The sequence below is a fragment of the Canis lupus genome, chromosome 38, assembly GCF_011100685.1.
Source record: "Canis lupus familiaris isolate Mischka breed German Shepherd chromosome 38, alternate assembly UU_Cfam_GSD_1.0, whole genome shotgun sequence".
Lineage (NCBI taxonomy): Eukaryota > Metazoa > Chordata > Mammalia > Carnivora > Canidae > Canis > Canis lupus.
The window spans coordinates 13856667-13879254 of NC_049259.1; the positions used below are offsets into that span (position 1 = coordinate 13856667).

The 22588-nt window shown below is 36.3% G+C and overlaps 1 long non-coding RNA gene across 1 annotated transcript in view; it reads right to left on the reverse strand.

The window, feature by feature from the left end:
• Positions 1-691: 691 nt before the first annotated feature.
• LOC111094593 overlaps positions 692-22588 on the reverse strand; it is an 83308-nt gene continuing 61411 nt past the window's right edge. Inside the window, exons 3-4 of the long non-coding RNA XR_005385524.1 lie at positions 18573-18647; positions 692-2679 (exon numbers count right to left, since the gene is read on the reverse strand). This is a non-coding gene — a long non-coding RNA (uncharacterized LOC111094593). The remainder of the gene's footprint in view (positions 2680-18572; positions 18648-22588) is intronic.

The window sequence follows — 22588 nt, forward strand, 5'->3', positions numbered from 1 at the left end:
TCTCTCTCTCTCTTCAATGAAGATCTCACTAATACTCTTAGCAGTTTGCCATTTTTAAAGGACTCACCTTGCAAATATTTCTATCCAAGTCCATATAATTAAAGAAATCCATGAGAATAGCTTAAGGGGAGAACCTCTAATAAGTGGCACCCATTGGAGGAGCAGGAAAAATACCTTCAGTCCCTGGGATCAAGCCATTTGAGACTTTAGTTTTGATCCTAATCCTAATTTTTCAGGATTTGGAATTTTAAATGTTCATTGTTAGAGCTAATATCAGTATAATCAGCATTACGAGACCGTTTTCCTGTTTGCTAGTAACCAAGAAGCCAGAAGCTCTTCCTGCCTTCACAACTCGGAGAAACAACCCAAACTCTGAGACTATTAGCAAAGTTTTCTATTTTCTGCATTCCTGTTGCATTTATTATTTATGCCTTAAAATGTATCACTTAATCGTGTGTTGTAATGTTCCATGCAGCTTTTTCTTGTGTATTAGCTCTTGCTCCTCAGTAGGATTTTAAGATATAGTCATCATTAAATCATGATTATTATATTAAGTAGGTGATAAATAACATGAAATCCATAATAGATGAATGAAAGGAAGTGTAACCAATGTAACTCATTTATTCTTAGCACATTTTTTTTTTTTTTATCCAAGCAGGCTCTTTATTGCCATAGCACTTAACTAGCTCTCTCTACCACCCAATGTGCATGTGCTCCAAAACTGAGAGCTAATTTTAGTTTGCCTACAGGAAAGGGGAAACTAGTCTCTCCTGAGTGCCAATACCCCATAGGGCTCTCCGGTAGGCACCTACCACTGACAACATCCAGATGTTTCCAGATGGAAACAACTCCATGCTTCTCCTATCCCAAAGGCTCCTACCGTCCGTGGTCATGGGGTTTCTCTTGGTTTGCTTGTCTTTGCTAAGTCTCATCTCCAATAAAATAGAGAATTAAAAAGTCGCTGTAGTCTTGCTCCAGATTTAATCTTTACAGAAGAAAACTGAGGTATCATTCAATGAGACTAAGCCAAAAACAGGTCTTTCGGAGGAAAATAACTTACTAGTTTTCATTTTGCGGATTGACATCACAGAGGTTTCCCAAATACTCACTTGTCTTCCCAGGTATGTAGAGATACACCACAGGCTCCATGAGGCTCCAGGGCACTTGCAGCTGCTTAAGAAATAACTCGCCATACAACATCCCTACAACAGCAGTGCTGAAACGAGTAGAGTTAAATAAAACCCTCACTCCAGATTTCTTTAATGAAAGGGGTTTATCTTTTTTTTTTTTCTTTCCCTTGGAGTAGCTTTGAAACAAGGCTCATTCTCCAGGCGAGAATGGCTATGCTTTGTTAGCTGATTGCTTGTGACATAATTAGCTGACAATCTGGCACCAGGATATTATGTGCAAATAGGACAACAATGCAGGAAAGTGTGTGGTAAGGTTAACCAATTTGGAAGACTTTCCACATTAAAAGAAACCCTGAAAAAGTGAATTATACCCCGGTGTTGATCTTTTAAGCTAAAATCAATCTGAGTCATTATGATGGCTGTAGGAAAAAAAAAAAAAAAAAGGAGCAGTGCCAATCTGTCACAGGTTTAGAAACATTTGCCTTAGGAAATGCAAAACCTCCAAGGCGATAGCCCTCTTCCTTCCCTGGTAGCAGTGGAGAAGAGTCAGGACAAGTGCTAAGCTAATGATTAGGAATCAGGGGGCTGGTGTTAGAATCCACCACCCCGACACCCACAGGGAGTGTGCAAGCTTAACGTTGGTTCCCTGGAAGAATTTAAGTCATTTTTCTCCCTCTGACTTTATCTTCACATGTTATTTAGGGGGCAGATGATCACAACTCTCTGATAGAGGATGCAAACATGGAAACTGGAGAGGGAGATGGAAAAACAGGGATGCAGTCTCTGAGCCATGGATCATCCCCATTAGAGAGAAACAGAAAAGTCCCTATTTTTAGGGGGGAAAGAAAAAAGAACCAACTTAGCAGCCCGCCTTCAGCAAGTTTGTTTTGACATTCAAAGTGAAGTCTGAATTTCTCTTTGAAAGGCAATACACTGTTCAGTTGCTGCCATCTTATGTCCCAATCCATAGCTCGTCTTTTTCTCTCTTTTCTGTCCTTTTCCAGGGTGGAGTTTGCTTGGTGGCTGTTTTGCCACCTTTTTCTCCTTCTGGGCTGTCAGGTTTCTAGGGGGACCTGGACGGAGGATGCTTGAAGCACTTGTTAGTCGCAGCTGCTTCTCTGGAGGGTCTGATGAAGGGGGAGCGCCCCCCTGGATTTCACAGGTCACATCAATCACGCTGATCAGCCCCCGAAAGGCAACATATTGTCTGGGACCCGGCCAAGGAGGAGTATCAATTTCACAATTGCACTTATGTCTTTCAGCCAAGAACCGGTTTATTTTTGGCTCTTGAAGTCTGAGACTCACTTTGGAGCAGCATTTACACGTTCACGCTCTATGCCAGCCTCTCTGAGCGATAACTTCCTCTCGAGTCAAATAGAGGCATCTTTCCATAGCAAATAAGCTCCTGCCTCACATCCCTGCCCCCAGAGCCTTGTGTTCTATTTTGACAGAGTTTTGAGATTTTTTTTTTCCTTCTTCTTTTCCAGGATTAATTCTTCCCTCCAAGGGGGACAGATTTCCTGATGGAGGGGCCTCCTTTCAAACAAAGCTGGGAAAAGAAGCATCAGAACCTGTATTACTCTAAGAAAAGTTCAAGAGAACAGCAGTGCTTCTTCAATTTCTGCTGAGACCATTTAATAATAATAATAATAATAATATTAATAATCAATAACACTATGAGAAAGTTAACCCTGATGACTACATCAATTTTTGGTCAGGTACATTGTATGTCTTAAGGTATCTAAAATGATTGTTTAATACTGTACTTTGCAAACTGTGGGGAATCACATATCCTATCTTAGGACTGTGTCGAAATTCGACGTGGTTTGTTCATGTAAAATTCTGACCTGCGATTGCTTTGTATTATCTCTTCGCTTTAAAATATATACTCCTCTTAATCCATTTATTGCGATTGCTTTTCTATTTGCCCATTTTTCATCCTGTGCTCTTCTTGTCTGGAGTCCTGGCTCATTTAAGGAATAACATGCTTACCAGGAGATGTATTACCATGAAAATGAAATTAATCATTGAAACAAATATTTGCTGAGGAAAAAATAAATACATAAAAACATAGCTCTTAGAACTTCATGAGTAAAACTGCATCTTCCAATGACTGCAAATGTCTTGCAAAACATTTCCGGTTAATAAATTAGAGCAGATGATTAAAGTGTATTATCTAGCCATTTTTGCTTTGTAAATTATATAATGAGTTACAGAATTAAATTCAATGACTTTTAAAACAAGGTCCTATTTGGTTTTGATATTCACGAATTTAAAAAATAACATAAAAACTCAAAGCTGAATACTGTTAAATCCTTTTGTAAGAATAGCATCCCTGTAGCTTTAATGCCTAGTGACAGGAGCTTCTGTAAAACTTCTTTAATAATCAATGATTAAATACTTACTATGGCATTATTTTTGAGTTACATTTATTCAAAGTTGACATAAACCTATTACTGTCAGATACTTTTCTTCTAGTTCTGAATATTCCGAAGCAGATTTTTAACACCAGTTTCAAACACTAAATTTAACATGTTCTTTTAATAATTAAATAAGATAGGTTTCAAGTAGAGCTATGTTTAGGAAATACTGTTTGATCATGTTATTTTCTTTTGAATCATCAGAGGTAGGTGATACTTTTTTTTTTTTTTCAATTATTTTCTCAGATAGCAAACCATAAAAAGACATCATGATGATGTGTTCCTGAAAATTAACTCGAGAGTTCGGCTTTCGTTTTAGTGTGATTATATTACAGGCATTTGGAGCTGTAATAAGTGCTGAAACCTTATTGTGTTTAAATGAGGTAAGATATGTTAACTACCATCTGCAATAACTATCTTTGAAATGTACTGCAGGATTCTTTAAATACCTTTCAATGCTTTCCTTAAATTATTTTAAAATGCTTCCTCTGAGTTCTGGGAATAAAAATGATGCTTTTATAGCCTATGTTTACAATTTAACCTTTATATCTATAAACAATCTTGTTTAATTTTTTTTGGCATGGGGATTATTTGATCTAGCATTTCTTTTGTATTAATACAAAGTACTGCAAAATCTAATTTTAAATTCCATGCTTATTATTTCTCCAAAGGAGACTGTTGTGCAGTCAAGTTCATTTTAGAGGACACAAATGTTAATTAACACTTTCATATTAACCAGTATTTTGATAAAAATCTTTATTTTTTAACCCCATGCCTTACATCTGTTTTTAAATGTGAGTGACAGGGATGTCTTTTCCAAATTGCATATAGAAGGAAGATAAACGTTTGATGTCCATCGCATGGCATTATTTGTTATAGTGAGATGTTCCTGAGAATATGCAGTGAGTCTCATGTCTCCGAAATGTGGACTTTGATGGAGAAAACATTTTAATGTAGTTTTAATTAATTATACTCATGACATTCTCATTGATAAGTTAAAGCATTTGTTTCTCTTTAAATCATATATTAAATTGCATAACGTAACATTGAAAGTAGAGAAACGCTATTATTTGCCTAAGTGAATTTCACAACCTGTGATAATTTATCATTAATTTAACGGAGTTCCTTGACTTTCTTCATCTTGATTTTCCTGTTAGATATCTACTACTTCAATGCATAGCCAATATTATCATGCACTGAACTAAGTCAGCAGTTTTGACATCTTCATTTCAATGTCCTTTTCTGTACCTTCAGCAATGTTAATGTTACAAATTATAGGAGGGCATATTAATAGCCATACCCAAGAAGCAGAAAGAAAAGTGCATTTTTTTAAACTAAGTACTAACTTGGGATTTCCCGGGCCCATTGTCAAGTCAGCCGAACCCACAGCTCCTCCATTGTGATGATAATGGATTCCGTGTTGTTGGCGCAAAGGTCGTGAGGTCACCGTAAGCTCCTTAATGGACTGTGAAATAACTTTAACTGCATTAACCTCTCTGGATCACATGGGTGGCACCAACAGCCACTCCTGAAATTCTCATTCGCTTATAGAGACAATACCATTAGATTATTATATTTTCCATTTCGAATAGCAATAGGCTCAAAGCAATTATGCAGCTAAGCATTTCCATTAAGTGAATAAGATCTTAAAGAAGATTAACTAGAACATCACTTGCATCCAATGTGTGGGGATAAGAGTAGAGACTTCTGAAAATTTCACTGGACTTTCAGATACCTTAAACCCACAGGGTTTCCTACCTTACGTTTTAAGCTATTAAGTCATTGGGTGAATTGAAAATATCTTACATAGTATTGCCAGGCCGGAGGGAGTCTCCGTTCCCTAAGCTGAGCAATATACTTACAAGATAAACATTTTCCCCATCTACTGATTTTCCTAAATAAGAGAAATCATCAACTGTGAAACCACGGAACTGAGAACCAAGAACTCTAGCCAGGAAAAAACCACATTGAAGCCATATGCTATTTTTTTCCTGAGACTTTCCCCCAGGAATGTCAATGCTGTTGTTCTAATTTCTGTCTGCTGGTTGTTGTGTTTAAAAGACCAAAGGCTTTCCTTTGAAACCACCCAAAGCTGAGAAGCTCTTATTATCTGAGGGACAAGAATAAGTGGTCTGAGTTTGCATAGATATAATCAGACATCTATTTACCCACAAGTTAAGTCCTGTTGGGCAAGTATCCAAGTGAGATTTAAAGAGTACTATGGTCATCAGTATTATCATTAAAGTACCTCATTGTCTTCTGATATGACATAGCGAAAAATATATATTAAACACATTTTAATTGCTTTGATTTTCTAATGGGATGCCATGAACTGAAAAGTGAAAACAGACTATATTTCTTGGTTTTTAAGATGCATATTTTAAAGTTCTCAAAATTAGGATCCAATGTGCAATCAATTTTTATATTTACCTAGATTTTTTTTTAATTCTGGGAAATCTGCTATAATTGAAGTTGTCTCAGAATTAGGAAAATCTAGTTAACTAATTGAAGGTATTAACATCCTTTCTTTAACCTTGATCTGCATGTATATGTTTTAATCTTGGAAAAACTGCATTTTGAGGGGGAGATGGGAGTTCATTAATGTTTTGTTTTTTGTTTTTTTTTTCTAGAAATGAAAGGGGGAAAGCAGGTGAGCATAGCACTTTGGACTTTGGCATTGTTTGTTTGTGCTATGAAATCTGACAGAGGGGGTAAGTCACACTCTGCTAAAGCCAAACACGTCAAAAAAAAAAAAAAAAAAAAAAAAGCCAAACACGTCAAAATCTATTATTTGATCACAGGAGCTACTATCAGAAAAAATATATTTTGTGAAAATCTTTGCCTCTTTCTCTGAGAGCTGCTTTGCTTTATTTGGTCAGAGCTATGCTGCCTCTAACTTTTGCCCACCAAATGGATTAGCCAACTTATTATTCATTTGTTCAACAAGCAATTATTGCACCCTTTCTGTATGCCAAGCATTTTTGATAATCAGACATCCTGATGATAGAGACTGGCAAGTAAATTAGCAGTGAGGTATGATGAGTGTTATGCCTAAGGCCTGTAGAGAAAACACGGGAACTCGGGGAAGGGCGTCTATCGTCTACTTCCTTAACATTTGTTTTATATTTCTGTCTCCCTTTCAATCCAATTCACATTAAATGGGCTGTGTTTTCTGAACATGACAAAGGGGTTTAGAATAAGTTTTCTCAAAATGTGCCACTTTGGCTTGTGGACTGTTTTGAGCTAGAAGCAATCAAGACCCAGAAGACTCAAGACAAACTTCTAATTCTCTCTTAAACTACTTAAAAGTAATCTAGATAGGGGGCCTGGCCCAGAAAGAGAGCTATTACCAAGAGATGACTTTTTTTTTTTTTTTTTTTTAATCTAAATGACCTATCTGTATGTCAGGACAAACATCTAATTACCAAACATCTGCTCTTCATATGGTCCTGTGAATCACCCTCCTCCCCTTTGAAGTCCCAGGCCCCTATCCCATTTCTTAGCTCAAGATAGTATATAAGCCTCAATTGTCTGGCTTATCCTTGGATCTTATATTCTTCTTATGGGATGCCTGTATTAACATAATTAAATTTGTCTTTCTACTGTTATCTGTTTATGTTAATTTGGTAATCAACATAAGAGCTAATCAAAGAACCTAGAAGGGTAGAAGGAAAATTTTCTCTCCAATAATGGCAATGCTTACTTTGCTCCCCTTCTAACTTTCTGAGTTGGCTTTTCCAGCCTACTGGAGTCTGATGCTAGCTATATGGAATTCTAATGAATGTGTTCAAGATATCAGACATGACACGTGAGTTACTTGCTTGACTCAAGACCCAATTACAAAACACAGAGCAATCAATTAGTTTGGCTACAAATATGTATAAAGCATCTATCCTTTGATACAGCAAATGGCCAAATGGACTTTTTTACTCACTTGGTGGATAAAACCAATTTAAAAGTATATAGTGTATCCAGCAATGTATCAAAAGAATTATACATCATAACCAAGTGAGATTTATTCCAGGGATAAAAGGTCAGTTTAACACCTGAAAATAAATTAATGTAGAACATCCTATCAATAGAATAAAAATCAAAACCACATAGTCATCTCAATAGATGGAGAAAAGCATTTAGCACAATCCTACACTTTTCCATGTTAAAAACATTCAACAATCTAGAGACATCAACAACAACAAAAAAAACCCATAGCTAACATTATACTTTAGCTAGGGTAATTAGGCAAGAGAAAGAACTAAAGAAATACAGATTAGAAAAGAAGAAGTAAAGCTATTTCTATCACAGGTAATGTACACTTAAGTATAGGAAATCCTAAGTAAACTACACACACAAACAAAACTATTAAAACTAATAAATGAGTTCAGGATACAAAGGTTTCAGGATACAATACAATGAAATACACAAAAGTCAATTCTATTTTAGTTCACTTGCAATGAACAATTTGAAAATACAATTAAGAAAATAATTTAATTCACAATAACTTTAAAAAGAATTTAATAAAATTTATGAATAAAAATACATGAAAAAATATTAAAATTTTTGAATAAATTTAATAAAAGAAATGCAAAACTTAACTTGTACTCTGAGAACTATGAAACATTGTTAAAAATAAACAAAGGGTATCAAGTAAATGGAAAAACATTCCTTGTCATGGGTTAGAAGTCTTAACATTGTTAAGACGGCCATATTACACAAACTGATCTATGGGATTCAACACAATCCCTATTCAAATCTTAGCTGACTTCTTTGAAGAAATTAACAACTTGATTCTAAAATTCATATGAAAGTTTAAGGACCTCAAAATAGCCCAAATTATTCTGAATAAAAAGAACGAAGTGGGAGGATTTAGAATCCTTGATTTCAAAACTTAATCCAAAGCGACAGTAATCATGACTGTGGTACTGGTACAAGAATAGATGTAGAGATTAACAAAATAAAGCCAAGAGTCGGGATCCCTGGGTGGCGCAGCGGTTTGGCGCCTGCCTTTGGCCCAGGGCGCGATCCTGGAGACCTGGGATCGAATCCCACATCAGGCTCCCGGTGCATGGAGCCTGCTTCTCCCTCTGCCTCTCTCTCTCTCTCTCTCTCTGTGACTATCATAAATAAATAAAAAAAAAAAAATAAAAAAAATAAAATAAAATAAAGCCAAGAGTCTAGAAATAAACCCATACATCTGCGATTAGCTGATTTTAAATAAGGGTACCAAGACCATTCAGTGGCAGGGGGGAAAATAGTTTTTTCAACAAATAGTGATGAGGAATTCCCCTCTACTTGCTAAATGGGAGGCTTCCTGATTCATGAATCTCTTAACAAAGTCAATGAGATCTTCAAATTTAAAAAAACAAATAGTGCTAAGAACAGGATAGCCATATGCAAAAGAATGAAATTGGACCCTTACCTTATGTTATATAATAAACTAACTCAAAATGGATCAAAGACCTAAATATAAGAACAAAACTTATAAAACTCTTAGAAGAAAACATAGGGGTAAATCTTAATTATTTTAGATTTGTCAAAAGATTCTGAGAAATGACCCCAAAACTATGGGCAAAAAAGAAAAATAAAGGAAAAAATGGATATATTGGATTTCATCAAAGTTAAAAGCTTTGATCTTCAAAGGGCACCATCAAGAAACTGAAAAGACTGAATAGGAGAAAATATTTTCTTTTTTTAAAAAAATATTTTATTTATTGGACACAGAGAGAGCACAAGCAAGGGGAGTGGCAGGTAGAAGGAGAGGGAGAGGCAGGCTCCCCAGTGAGCAAGGAGCCCAATGTGGGATTCGATTCCAAGACCCTGGGATCATGGCCTAAGCCAAAAGCAGATGCTTAACCAACTGAGCCCCCCAGGTGCCCTAAGGAGAAAATGTTTTCAAATCATAAATGCATTAATGGACTGATAAATAGAATATAGAAGGGCAGTTGTAACTAATAATAAATAGAACCCAATTTAAAAATGGGCAAAGGATCTGAATGGACATTTCTCCAAGGAATATATACCAACAGACAATAAGCACATGAAAAGATGCTCAACATCAGAGATATTGTGATATAATAAAATATATATTTTTGGTCTTAGTCCCCCATTCCCAGCACAAGAACTTCTGAAATCTTTGGAATTTTGGAGTGTCTAATGTTTTACATCTTACTGGGTTTTTAGGAAGCTTTAGGATGAAGGCTGGTCATCAAAAAGACCAGACCTTGACTAGAAGCTTAGAACTTTCAACCTCATCCCTAATCTCTAGGGAGGGGTGAGAATCTGGAGACAGAGTTAATAATTATTCATACCAACTGATGAAATCTCTAAAAAGCCTAAACAACAGGTATCAAGGAGCTTTATAGTTGATAAACACATCCATCCTATCCCCAATCCACAGGATAGAAGCTCTTGTGATTGGGACCATTCTAGACCTCATCCTGTGCACCTCCTCATCTGGCTGTATCCTTTATGACATCCTTTATAATAAACTGGTAATAGTAGGTAGAGTGCTTTCTCGAAAATTATTGAAATGGAAGAGGAAGTTTTAGAAATCCCTGATTTATAGCCAGTATACCAGAGGTACGGGTGACAATCTGAGACTTGCAACTGGGTGTCTGAAGTGGGAGCAGTCTCATGGGACTGAGACTTTAATCATGTGGGGTCTGTGATAACTCTAGGTAGATAGTGTCAGAGCTGAATTGACTTGTAGTCAATGCAGTTGGTGTCTGGAGAGTTGGAAAATTGGTTGGTATAGGAAAAAACCCTCACATGTTTGGTTTCACAAGTGTTATGAATAAAAACAGTTCAACATCATTATGCATCAGAAAACTACAAAACAAAATCACAATGAAATATCACTTCACACCCACTGAGATGGCTAGAATAAAAAAAGTCAATGAAAAGTGTTGGTAAGAATGAGCAGGGGCACCTGAGTTGGTTGGGCATCTGCCTTCAGCTCAGGTCATGATCCCAGGGCCCCCCCGCTCGGAGAGCCTCCTTCCTTCTCTGCCTCTACCTCTGTATCTCATGAATAAATAAATAAAATCTTAAAAAGAAAAGAAAGAATGATCAGAAACCATAACCCTCACACATCACTGAGCAAATGTAAAATGGTGCAGCTGCTTTGGAAAACAGTCTGGTAATTCCTCAAATGATTAAACACAGGGTCACCAGATGAGCTGATAATTCTACCCCGGGTATATACTCAAGAGAAAGGAAAACAGCCACACGAAAACTTGTACATGACTGTTTAGGTGGATACTATTCATAATAGCCAAAAGGTGGAAATAATCCAAATGTCCATTCACACAAATCAATAATCTATTCCATTCATACAACTGAATATTATTAAGCCACAGAAAGGAGTGAATGTACTGACACATGCTACAACATGGAGGAACCTTGAAAACACTGTGCTAAATGAAACAAGCTAGTCACAAAAGATCATATTTACTATGATTTCATTCATATAAAAGTCCAGAATCGGTAAATTTATAGAGACAGACAGTAAATCAGTGGTTGCTTAGGGCGGTGGAAGACATAAGAGAAGTGAGTGGAGGAATGATGGCCAAAGGGTGTAGGTTTCTATTTGAAGTGATGAAAATACCTTACAATAGACCGTGGTGATGGTTGCGTATATCCATGAATACACTAAAATGTATTATATTGCACCCTTTAATTGAATGAATCATATCACAAACTGTTAAAAAAAAGAGAAAATTCTGTAATAAACATATTTAAGTCATGTACTCTAGAACTACCAAATTGCCTTACATAAATGGGAAATCATTTTCTATCAATAAACATGCAAGATAAAGAATTTACTATTATCAGTGTTATACCTCAGGAATCAGGTTGGGGTAGGAGTTAAAGCAGTTAGCAAGAAGTCTTGGAGGTGATAGCCAACTTGAAGTTTCATGTGCAAAAGTTTAGGTTGGTATGTCCTATGCCCTCATATCTAGATTTATACAAGCAAGACTAGGAACTTGAAAATTCAATCCTAAGCACTCAAAATATTTCAAGTCCAATTATTTGAACATATTCCATATTTTCTTAGTTGGAAGCCAACGACTGCCTTAGTCTTGCCTAAGTAATTGCTAGTTTTTCCTTAATAAATCAGATTGTAGCATAATTATTGTTTCCATGTGGTATTTTCCATTACTCAGAGTTGTATCATGTCTACCTTCTTGCTGCAGTTTTTAAATAACACCTGATCTCCTCCATAATAGGTACAAGTGTCAAAAATGATATTATTTTTAATATTCCAAAATGGAGCAATATTTAACAAGTAAATGTATGAGCACTTCAGGATAAATGAAACCACTGGACCCAAAGAGAGACCCTGAAATATTTCCTGTCCCTGTTCAGAGGAGAGATAATGGGTGAACGTCTTTCTGTAAGTGTTCTCGCTGAAGTTTATTTGCTTCAGGTCTTAAGGTGGAGTAGCATTTTGCCATGAAGGATCCTGTAGCCTTACATGGCGCTCTGTGAGGTGCTTTACCTTCACAGGTCTTGCTCCCATTAGTCCCTATTGAATGATGGATTTTTAATTCACATGGGCATTTTTCATATATCAGAAGACAATTTTAAAAACCCTGGAGATACCTATATTCATTTCACATCCTTGAAGGACATTTCAAAATTCCCTAGAGGGCTGTTTTTTTTTCTTCTCTGCAATGTACATGGTGTAGGAAAATGTTAAGCACTATTCTTGAGTACTTGGTGTTTCATCTTTAGGAGGGGATGATCAGGAAATCCAGTGGGCTGGTGCCCTGAAGTTGGCCTGGTGACTGAACCTTAAGGTAATCACAACATCGAGACCCAATTACATGGTAAGAGTCTCGGTCACTCAATGGTAGTGTACTGTGTGCCTATTGTGTGCAAAGCACTGAGCCAGCTGGTGAGAGACTCAGCCCAAAGGCAATGAGGGAGACGATGTACATACATAGCCATCCTTTCAGACTATGTGTAATGAAAGCCATTGGAAATATATAAATTTCTGCAGGAATCCAGAATGTGAGGAGCTAATATTCGCTTCATGGAGATGGCGGAGTTTGAGTTGAAACTTGAAGAATGGTATTTCAACAGATTAAAGGAGCGGTGAGCACACTAAAGATACAGGTAAAGTGGGTAAACAAAGAAATGTAGACCTTGGGATACATCTGACTTTTAAAGTGCATAGTGACATTTGGCTGGACCATAGAAAAATAATAGGAAAGAAGCATGGAAAGCTCATTGAAGCATGCTCATGAATGAGATTAGAATATCAGTTTATGAAATTTGGATTTTATAAAAGGGGATGACAATTAGCTGATGGTGAGAAGTCCGGGCAAATGTTAATAACGGTTTTCAAGATACATGAGGTCTTTCTAGCCTATACAGCAAGTGGCATTTATCAGCTGAACCCACAGAAGTGGGAGATGGACTGGAAATAGTGTAAAGGAAAGGAGGGAGGCCCAGTTCACTCTTGGGCACCAACATTAAGATGCAGAATAGAAGTGAGAATGTGAAAAGAAAGCCCTTGATTGGGGAGGAAGTGATATTAGATCAAACATCTCAGAACATACCCGAATGTGTTCCTGGGCAGCAGGTGGAAGCATGAGATTAGTGTTTGAAGAGAAGTCAGAATTGTAGGCTATAGGTTTGGGATCCACCTACACACCAGTGATGCCAGAAAGCCTTGTGAACTGATAAATAAAGAGAATGGATTACATATAAAATAAAATAATTTAAGAGATGTTATCTGGAAATAAAAGATATCCCTGGAGGAGAAAAGATAGGTGGGAAAAAGAAACAACAAAACCCAGAGAAAAGCCAAGGACGGAATATGGAGGACACTCACATTTTCAAACCAGAAACGAGTCTAGACAAAGACGGTTATTAGAAAGGCAAGAGAGAAGGTGGAGATAATTTCAAGGAAAAGAAGTTAGGAGACAAAGGAGGAATAATGACCACAGACTCAAAGGTAGGGGCTTCACAGTGAGGAAGCTGTTTGGAGAGAAATCATCAAACAACAGAACTGAATATATAATAATACTGTTATTAACTTATAGTTATATAAAACATTTGCATAACTCATCAAGCACTTTCAAAACTCCTGAGCAAGGTAAGGAATTGTACTAATACAGTTAGTTTTTAAAGCAAGGTTTCAAGCTTCAATTTCCATTTACAGAAAGTGTGAAACCAATGAGAAAACCAGCAATAGATCAGAGAAAAGGCTAATTATCATTTAGAGTGTAATTAATGCACCTTATAACTAATTAATAGAGACTAACCTCCATGAGACTCTCGAATTCCTACATCATTTGTAAGTGGATCAATTTTATATACCCGTCTCATATTAAAAAGGAAAAGTGACCACAGTTTTGAATTTAAAAAAGGGAAATGTAAAGGTCAGCTTTAATCTTTATAACTGTAATAAAAATGAGACAACTTTTTACTAAATTCAAAGGTTAAATAAAGGAATCAAGAGAGAGAAAAGGTGTGTCCAGGACAATCATTTTTAAACTCCAGAAGATTAAGCAGACCCCAGAGATAGACCAGAAGCTATACAAATCTCCCCTCACCAATAAAACATTTATCTTTTATTTTTTAAAGATGTTTTTCTTTACCTAAATATGTATCATGAAAAAGATCTTTCCCTGCAAGCAATTTAAACTCCAAGTTCTACGAAGGAAAAACTGCAAATTTAGCAAATTGCTTCCTTTATTATTTTCTAAGTGACTACCTCAAATATAAAGGCCATTTCATTTGGCTCATCGGGAAGTCCTTTTGTTTGTTAAGGTTAACTATATTTAGTTAGGAGAAGATAATTCTATAACTGCTTTGAAGGGTAACCTTGACTGCTTCGATAAAACATTCCGTTATACAATCTTTCGTGCCATTACGAAATATTAGCACATCCTGGGGGGCTGGGTGGAAATCACTCTTCCCAGTCAGTGGAGTTAGATTTGTTGAAACATTACGTTTGAACACATGCAGACCTTATTTTGACCTGAAATTTGTAATATATCTTACAACTTTAGGATTTTCACAAAATCCCTCTCACTGGACTATCTATTTATTTATTTATTTATTTATTTATTTATTTATTTATTTATTTTTAATTTCAATTTTTAAAAAAGATTTTATTTAATCATGAGAGACAGAGAGAGAGGCAGAGACATAGGCAGGGGGAGAAGTAGGCTCCCTGTGGCGAGCCCGATATGGGACTCAATCCCGGGATCCAGGGACTATGCCCCCAGCTGAAGGCAGATGCCCAACCGCTGAGCCACCCAGGCATCCCCTCTCACTGGACTCTAACAAAAACTCTATGTGGTAAGCAAATCAGAGATTACAACTCCCATTTCACAGATAAAGAAAATGAGCCAGAAAGGGGATGGGAACATTCAGAGGACGTATTGCAAGGTCGTAGCAGAACCCTGTCTTTCAAGATAAGCAGGGACACGGTGTCTGCTCACTTGGGACCTGTTTTCCATGCTGGAATATAAGCTCCCTAAAGAGTATGGTTCATTGGTGCAACCCCCGTATCCAGCTCACCATGGCCTAGTAGATAGATATTAGATGCTCACTAGTTATTTCTGAAACAAATGGGTAGACAGAAATTCAAATCATGATGGATAAGCATCAACAACAATAGTGGCTGCATTAATGGAATGAGGACAGAATCTGAATTACAGAGAATGTGTGAAACTTGAGTGAGCATTATGAAGATAGTCTCTTACTTGTTTGAATAGGTTTATTAAATATAAATTACCCATCTCAATGGACAATTAAATGATTTTTAGTAAGTTTACAGAATTGTGCAGCCGTCTTCACAGTACAATTTAGAACATGTCTATCATTTCCAAGAGACTGTCTATGTCCATTTTCATCCATTCTCCATTCCTACCCTGAGTCCCAAGCAACCGCTAATTTACTTTCTGCTAGAGTTGCCTTTTGGAGGGGACATTTCATATAGATGGAATCATACATTTAGTGGTCTTTGTCTTGGGCTTTTTTTGCTTAGCATGTTTTTTGGGTTCATCCATGTTGTAACATGTATCAGTAGTTCATTCCTTTTCATCGCTAAATAATATTCCATTGCCTGGAGAGACCACATTTTGTTTATCCAGTCACCAGTTGATGGCTATCGGGTTGTTTTTACTTTGTTGAAAATCAACTGACCATAAATTTAAGAGTTTATTTGTGTATTCTCAGTTCCATTCCGCAGATCTATATGAAAGATTGTGTTCTTGGTTGTTCCACACTTCAATATTTGCATATTAATTCATTCAAATATTTTTGAGCCTCAAAATACAGCAGGCATTGTGCTGTGCAGTGAGATTGAAAATAAGTGATGAAAAAATAAGAAAATAAGCAATGAATCTTCATCATTAGGCAGGGTCAAAAGTTTGGTAAAGGATTGGTGCAATCTACTTTAGATAATCAAAGAAAAGTACAATTTTTTATTGGGTTTCTGGTTGCTCTATCAGAAAAGACTTTGAATAGTTATATTTCCTTATGTTTATTTTTATGATCCCATGTCACAATTTGGGATTATGTGATTATGTGCTTGTTTCTAGTACATGGAAGGAAAATGCTAGAGAGGTTGTATTTATTTATTTATTTATTTATTTATTTATTTATTTACTTACTTACTTACTTAAGAGAGATAGTATGTGTACCAGTGGAGGAGGGGCAGAGGGAGAGGGAGAGAGAATATTAAGCAGGCTCCCCACCCAGAGGGACAGGTGAGTCATGGGGCTCAATCTCACAACCCTGAGATGATGACCTGGGCTGAAATCAAGAATCGAATGCTTAACTGACTGAGCCACCCAGGCGCCCCTGAAGAGATTATTTTTAAAGCAATTAGAACAATGTAAGTGCCCAGAACACAGAACACAGTAAGTGATACATATGTATTTGTTAATAATAACCTGGTTAATAATCTGATAATAATAATATCTGGTAAGTAAATACTGCTGTCATTTCCAAAAGATGAATCCTCCCTTTAAGAAGGCAAATATTCCTATCTTCTGAGAACTATAATACCAAGTGCTAAAACGTGATTAAAGAAACAACCTAGGTGATCCAAACATACTATTTAACATTTCATGAGGCAGGCAGTCTCCATTCTCCCAGGTCCAGAAAACTGAAAAATGAGTCAGAAGCTAGGAAGTTTTTGTAGGATAAAGAATTAAAGAAAAAGGGAGAGAAAAACAGAACATATCTGGCGAGGCCTGCAGACAACCTTGTTTGGGATGAGAAGGAACAAGTATGGAGCGGAGAGTTGACTTGGTCTTTGGGGATTGGCTGATGGGATATACTGCCTTTCTGATCAAAGGGAGCATTTACAGGAACATGAAAGTTATTTAAGTCTTTGGTTTGCTGACATGGGATCCTGGGCAGAAGCAAGCTCCATCTTGGGCTTAAGAATTTCTTTCAACACAAAATATGCTCTCTATCAAAAATTTTACTAGAAGATACTCTGATCAGCAAGATCAAATAATATTCAATAATTTGTACAGTTACATCAACTAGAAGGGGTTGTAACTAGATAACTAGAAGGGATCAACTAGAAGAATGAAAAATTACTGAAGTGGTCTTCTGACAATGAAAACAAATGAGAATAATTTCAAAAGGCTAAGAACCATCTTGCATAATTTTGATAATTTAAACCATAAAAATATTTTTAAAAAGTTTTAATACTGAGAAAGTTCATTCTTGACCCTTGTCTAGTGGAATGTAATGATATCATTAGAAAAAAAGCTATTAAAGTTGAAGTGAGTTAAACATGCCTACCTGCCTTCTGGAGAGTTTTTTCAGATTGTACGAAAAAGCTCCAGTGCCCAGAAGGCAGTGTTGGGCCACCATCAACACTCATTCTGCTTATCATTGATGGCAGTACTTAAAAGTCAATCCAAGAAATGTCAAATTATGAAGTGGAAACAAGTGATTAAGCAGAATGGGATAGAAATTCTTCAAGGTTTTGAAAATCATTTTGATCCTCAGAAAACACTATTTATTTTAATTTCAAAGGATTTTTGGCTGTATCTCATAAAACTGGCCAGAGGGAATATTGCTTTTCTGAATGACCTTATGTATATCATTGGACCAACAAAGAACTATAACTTTCCCTTTTTCATCTTGGCTTCCAGAAAGCTTAAAACTGAATTTAGTGTCAGGTTGCTGCATCGATCTCCAAGTTGGTTTTATTATTATTATTATTATTAATTATTATTATTATTATTTTCGTACTTTAAAATGTCCAATCTAAATGATTATTTTATCTCTTTTTCTTTTACTATAAGATACCTCATTTTTTAAAAAATCAGACCAGAGTACAATTTTTTTTAAAGAAAGAATTCTGAGATACCACATTCCAAATCTCTCACTAGCCGATTACTTCTCTACTTTTCCACACTCAGAAATGTATTATCACCCCAACCTAAGTCCAAATAATCTAATGGATTATCTTTTTCACCAATTAGAGGGAATCTTCTTTAGAAATAGGATTTTGTTTTTTTTTAACATCCTGTGTATTAGTAAGATTGATGTTTTTATTTTTAACACATCTTAGTGTTAATGAACAGTCTATAGAAATAGTTGAAAGACAGCACCAGTATATAAAAATTCATAATATAGATTCTGAAATCAATATTGCAATATAACCTGAGAAAATTCTTTTTAGGGAAGTTTAGGAACTATTGTGATAAACATGGGCTTTTATTTTCTGTTTTATCTTTTTACTTGCAAGGTGTATGTTATTCTTCTGGTAGCATTTGATTTAAAATGTGAATTCTAGCAGAATAAGAACCATACCAATGGGAACCATTCCAACAGGACAGCTGTTCAACCATGGTTTTATTATAGTACAATAAAATTAAAAACTAGAGGCATTTGAGATTATACATATAATAAGTATTATATGTAATATAAAACATAAATATAGTTGGTATGCAATTAAAAACAAATTGAAGTGACATTGCATGATCATGATAAGATATTATTCTCGACTTCAGCCAACATTCAGAAATATACATACCTGGAAACTATTCTGGACATGCTGATTCAATAAGTCTGGAATGGAGGGCTTCTGGTGTGTGGTTAGGCTGAGAACCTGAAATCAGACCACAGTAAATCTCAACATCCTACCTAAGGAAATAATCAGAAATGAAAAAAAGAAAAATGCATAAAGATGTTCATCACTGAATTATTTATCATAGTAAATTAGTGATTTGCTACTAAGTAAATTGAGTAAACTATGCTGTATAAATGGACCAGCAGGGGCTATTTATAATTATGAATATGGAGAATTTAAAGACACAATATATTTTTCTAATATGAAGAGTCCACTAGAAATGGAGGCTCCACAGGTCTTGTTTCCCTGTGGTTCACTGTCTTATCCCTGAGTGCTTAAATAGTGTCTGACACATTGTATGTGCTCATTAAATACTCGTTGAATGAAAGAATGAATAAACAACCTGAAAAATAGAATATTTTTCTATTCTGAAAAATAGAATACAAAATTGCATATATATATATAAAATTCTTTATATATATACATATATGTATTAATGATTTCTTTAGGTAATTCTTTATATATATATAAAGATATATATATTTATATATATGTATATGTATGTATATATATATAAAGAATTACCTAAAGAAATCATTAAAAATTTAAAGGGAATGTGCTATTTGGTTTTCATGGAAAAAAAAAACAAAACTAAAAGCCAAATAAAAATTTTAAGTGAGAATCTGTATCCACGGCATCTGTTAAACTATTACATGGCAAGGTAATTCAAATCTTGACTGTGGAAATTCATGAAAATATTTACTCACAGATTCTCCTAGATCAAAAACCTTAGAATTATAATCAGTCAGGCAAGGGTGGGAAGATTGATCTTGGCAGGAAAATGCCAGAGATGGAATCCAAAAGAATGCACAGATAGACCCCACGTGTCTCTGAAAAAACTGCAATTACAACCTCTCCCCCTACCCCCTATCAAATGGTTTCTATAGATTGAATCTGATTCTTGACACTTAACTGTGCTTCTCGTTGACGTGGAGGGCACTCTGGCTCTGTGTGTCTCTCTCATGGCAGAGGAGGCCTGTTGGGCACATAAGGTGCACACAAACGCTTGATGATTGACTGCTTGATTGGAAAGAGGAAGATATGAGTCTGGAGGACAGACTGTCAGTTCCAGATGGTTCCCTGAGGAAGAACAGGAGGCGATCCAGGAATCTCTGCCCCAGAAAAACCACAGGCTGTCAATTACATGCATCAAGCAATGTGGAGAAGAGGCAAAGTGGAAGCGAAAAAGAACCAAGAAGTTATTCTTCTTGAATGTACGGTTTTTGCACTATTTTCATCTCATCTTTACCAATTTGCAGGATCTTCCCGGGAGTGCTTGGGTCCAGGTACTGTCCCCCAAACGTCTATACATCGCTTCATGTTCTAGTTATGATTAAAGTAAAAACAAATAGGCTTCATGATTCTATTTCAGGTTTTTCTCCCAAGCACCATCCTTTCAATAATTTTTCCTCCTCCTCTTTTTTTTTTTTTTTGAAAAAGTTTATTTGCTGCCAAAGAGAAAGTGTGGGTCTTTGTTATTAATGTTGTAGAAATACAAATATGTCCACCTCAGAAAGGAGTCTTCATTAACTCCCACAGCCCAGAAAATTAAGGCACGCCTCATCAGGATCCGAGCTTGCTGTCGACTAAATTGCAAGGGACTAGTTGAGTTGCTGGGGTTCATAATGCTGATAGAGCGGTTTCCACGTGAATGAAGGATAAACAGCGATTAATTTCAGCCAATAAATAATGGTTTGAGGCCCACATTGAAAGAGGAACAATTACTTTTCCATTTTTCCTGCCAAATGAGCTGATAAGAGAAAACAGGGGAGTTGGCCACGTAAATCAGTCTTAATTTTATCTTCCCCATTAAAAAGCAGCCATTAAGACCATCTTCGGCTCATTTCATCCTCCTCTTGTTTCACTTTTTCAATTTGCACAAAAGGGGGGAGTTTGCTCGTCATAAAATTTCACTTTGGCCAACCTATCATTTGCATCTGGGCCAATAAATAGCAATTAGCATAAACATTTAAATCAGGAACTGGAACAAATTCTTGTTCCCCCAGCAAGCTGTTAAATTACAGTATTTTACTATATATAAGAAGCACTAAACAAAAGATCTGTCGGGCGCTATTATCCTCTCTCGAATAGGACATGGTTGAAAGAGAAATAATAACTCCAAACCCACAAACTCCTCACTCGGATCCAGGGTGTCTGTCTCCTGTGGTCTTGACCTGTAGAATCAATGTTTCTTGCCGACTGTGTAAGTTCTCGACCAAACAAGGAAGTTTTAACTCGGGTTTGTAAAGGATAGTAATTTCATTAAAAATAAATACATGCTCTGCATTATTACTAAAAGTTGATCAACAAGAGTTGTTTTGAGCTCAAATCAAAGTCCACTGCACAAAATGTATAAGATGTATATAATAGGGAGATGAGAATTGGCTTCTTCAGGTATTCAGGTGCCTTCCTGAGTTCAGAGGAAAAACTGTGATCAAAATCTCAATGCAAAAGGGTTCAGGCCCAGGGCTCATCCTGTCCTTGCTCCTTTCTCACAGTGGTCCCTGGAGATGGTTTTTCAGAAGAGATCCTTTGTCTTATACAGCATGGTTCTCAAAGACAGAAAATATCCCCAGATATTTGTCTAAACCTTTGTCTAAACCTAGTTGGATTCTTGGTTCATGTTCTCTCTTGACATACCAGAGGGCTATGATGAGGCTTGATAGAAAGATATTAAGAGGAAAAATATAGAGAATGGCCCTCGGTGACTATCTCCAAACCAAGTATTAAGCCTGGCACCTTTTTCCCTTTCATTGTCAACCAAAACTTAGTTCATTATTTATCTATGGCTCATTGAAAGTCAAGGTGAGTGCTTCTCTTGATTAGGCCCTAATTAATTTTGGCTGGAAACCCAGAATGGAACAGAGTGGTTTTGATGTTTTTTATGAAAGCTTTCACTGGAAAGATTTGGGTTTACCAATGAAATGTTAACTGCATCCGGTTTGCGTATACGTGAAATGTTTATTTGCAATTACGTAGGTTGCCGTGAGAAGACACTGAAAATTTGAATCGGTCGTTCCCTACTGCTATTATTGATAAATTATTTTCTTATTTCTACAGGATGCTTAAAAAGGAAAAAAAAATTGTCTCACTTCTACAGAATTTGAACATAGTCAACATGGCGTCAACTAAAAACATAAGGGCAATGCTTCCACCATCTCTGGAACTAGCCAAATGTTAGATGACGTTGCTTCGATTTCTCACAAGACATCAAAAATTGCATAAATCTCAGTTTTGAGTTTACAGTTTATCATTTGAGTCATGTGGATGTGCATAACCTCCTTTATTCCCTACACTGTCTATCTCCCATCGAGCTATGCACTGCCTCTTATCCTGTCATACCTATTCTTGGACCCTAGGGAAAAAACAGGAGAAAAGAAGAAAGAGGTGTTTATGTTTTACCACAATCTACAAGGGAATGAGCAAAATTAAAGGCACCAAGAACCAGAGACTCTCTCCTTCTCAATTCTCTCAACTGCTATCTTCCCAAAGTAGACGATCATCAATTTATTTAATCTACAACTGTTGGGGCCTGATGTCGGCCAAACTCTGGTGAAGCCAGTGAATGGAAGGTCTGTGGCCTTCTCATTTTGGGGGTTAGAAAATTTAACATAAGAAGTGAAGATATTCACCAGGGTATGGGTCAATAAATTTGTTTTTTTCAAAAGATATATTTTTTTTAAATTTTTACTTTTAAGTAATCTCTGCACCCAACTTGGGACTTGAACTCACAACACGGAGATCAAGAGTAGCATGCTCCACCACCAACCCGGTGCCCCTGGATCAATAAATTTCAAAGCACTAATAATTATATTGGTTTGCAAAAGCACAGAAACTGCTCTCGGTCTCCCTACTGTCCATCGTATTGGAGTCTAAAAATCCAGATACTGTTTGCAACCACAGCACACATTTCAGCACAC